The sequence below is a fragment of the Gymnoscopelus braueri genome (assembly GCF_963280865.1).
Source record: "Gymnoscopelus braueri genome assembly, chromosome: 9".
NCBI lineage: Eukaryota > Metazoa > Chordata > Actinopteri > Myctophiformes > Myctophidae > Gymnoscopelus > Gymnoscopelus braueri.
In genome coordinates this window covers 9,900,760-9,903,636 of record NC_137610.1, presented here as the reverse complement: position 1 = coordinate 9,903,636, position 2,877 = coordinate 9,900,760, and positions in this window count along the sequence as shown.

Genomic DNA, 2,877 nt, shown 5'->3' with positions numbered 1-2,877 from the left:
AACTCACAGCAAAGTCACACATGCAGTGAACTGGTCAGAATGTATTGAAAAGTAGCTACAATTTCACATCCAATCTCTCTCTGTGTGTGTGTGTGTGTGTGTGTGTGTGTGTGTGTGTGTGTGTGTGTGTGTGTGTGTGTGTGTGTGTGTGTGTGTGTGTGTGTGTGTGTGTGTGTGTGTGTGTGTGCGTGCGTGCGTGCGCGTGCGTGCGTGTGCGTGCGTGTGTGTGCGTGCGTGTGTGTGTGTGTGTGTGTGTGTGTGTGTGTGTGTGCGCGTGTGTGCGTATGTGTGTGTGTGTGTGTGTGTGTGTGTGTGTGTGTGTGTGTGTGTGTTTGTGTGTGTGTGTGTGTGTGTGTGTGCGCGTGTGTGCGTATGTGTGTGTGTGTGTGTGTGTGTGTGTGTGTGTGTGTGTGTGTGTGTGTGTGTGTGTGTGTGTGTGTGTGTGTGTGTGTGTGTGTGTGTTTCCCAAAATTATTTTCCTGGCTATAAGATTCAGGTTGGGTCTGGTTAGGATTAGACCATTAGTGGTTAGGTAGGGGTTCTGAGGTTGAGGTTATAGCCACATTTTTTTAAATGAAATTTTGTTTTTGTCACCAGGTGATACCAGGTTGCTCACATTGACACGCAACTTTAAAAAAGAAAAAGGAATGAGGCTATGTCCTCTGTACAGATCCTAACCTGTACACATGGGTTATGGTAGTGTAAATGAATATAAATATGATATAATTAAAAACTAATAGAACTATGATTAAAAACAATAATGTCTTTTTGTGTTGTCAGCATAACAGAGAAATTACTCAGCAGTCAGTAACATGGCAGTGACACCAGACATGACTGGAAGTGTCCTTTACAAGGCGGCCAGAGGTAAGAATAACTGTGACACATGTAGGACATGCTTAGGATGCTCACTGTCAGGCTGGACACAGACAGGATGGACCTCTCCTGGTAATCATAAGTCATGCTTACAAGATTTCCTGTGAACACCTTTTGGATTGTACTCTGTCACTTTAGAATAGTTGTTCTCACACTCACACAGGTCCAGCGACCCCCCAGGGGTCCTTCAGGGGGGTCCCCATCAAAATGAGGAACAGTTTAATTTCAATATTATTTCTTTGGCTCAAAGTTAGTCCAATGAGAGAATATATACGAATGACTATTCAGAACATAGGTTTCACTCTCTCCACTGTCATCTCAACACATATAGTAGACAGTTTTAGAATTCTGGATGCCTAATCTAACATCACAGTCTTATCTAATGGGGGTCCATGGCAGAAAATCTTTCAAATGGGACCACAACCTAATACATATCAATTTGAGGGTCTTTGACATGAAAATGTTTGAACCACTGCTTTAGACCTTAGAATTTATTGTTGTGATTTTTGGATAGCCAAAACAGTCCTAATATTTACCAGTATAGGCCTACTGTATTTCAAATTATTATTATTATTATTATTATTATTATTATTATTATTATTATTATTATTATTATTATTATTATTATTATTATTATTATTACAATTATTATTATTATTATTATGATGGAGCTTGCACAAAAACTAATTTCAACCACTGTGTTTACACCTGTAGACTGTGATGTGACAATGAAGTTGATAATGTGTACTTGACAAAAGTATAATAAATGGGTCAGTTTATATAGCCCAGTCTTTCTTAACCTTTTTTGGGCCAGTGCCCCCTATCCAATATCCACGTCCCTTACCACCCCCCACACCCAATTAAAATGTATGATTTTTTTAAATTATTATGTATTGTGTTGCTTATATAATTTATCTCTTTGATTTCCAAATATCAGATGTTACATTAAACTGGACTGTTAGTATGTGATTATTAAGTCATTATTAGCCTACTTCCCAGGAAGAGAAAGTCTGTTACAATTATAGTATCATGCTCAGTATCATGTCAATATCAAGATCAGTGTCATGGTCAGTATCATGGTCATTATCATGGTCAGTATCATGTCAATATCATGGTCAGAATCATGGTCAGTATCATGGTCAAAATCCTATCAGTATTATGTCAGTATCATGGTCAGTATCATGGTCAAAATCCTATTAGTATTATGTCAGTATCATGGTCAGTATCATGGTCAAAATCCTATCAGTATCATGGTCAGTATCATGTCAATATCAAGATCAGTATCATGTCAGTTTCATGGTCAGTATCATGTCACATACTTTGGTCAATTTGCTCATTGTGGAAAAACTCTCCCAAAGATTGAAGCCACAGAAGCAAAAATGCTTTGAATAGGCACTGGTTTGAAGACCAATGCATTTTAAACATGCTTATACTTCAAATTAAATTAAATTGCTGATAGCTGTGATTATGTGTTATAAGTAGATTATAACGCATTGTACGTATGTTTACAATGAATTATAGAAGTGGGCTTGATAGAAAGTGTTACCAAAGTTATTCAGTTTTCAACCTTTCGCCACCTTTTCCATTTCACAGTCAAGCAAGAATGACATATATAGTGCATAAGTATGTTTATTAACTAAAGTTGCCTTTAAAACAGACAAGGAAGCTAGTACGGCCACTTTTAGACACCTTACGGCATTTGAACTCACTAAACCATGACTGTTGGCAACAGGGCAATGAGTGTAATATAGAAGGCCTCGTCATCCGTGTCGCAGATCTCTGGCCTCTTTAAAAAAAATGAGTGTCTGAAAGTTCATAACATGACTCTGGAGCAAACGTTTATTAATAACCATACAACCTGCGTTGTAATGGGACACCAGAAGAGAGATGGCCATCAGTCAAGACAACTTCCTGAATGGCATTCCTTGACACCTTAGAAGTCTGTGACGGTGGGTGAGGTCAGCCCCCATGAAAAGAAAGAACTCATCAGACATAATGTTGAGT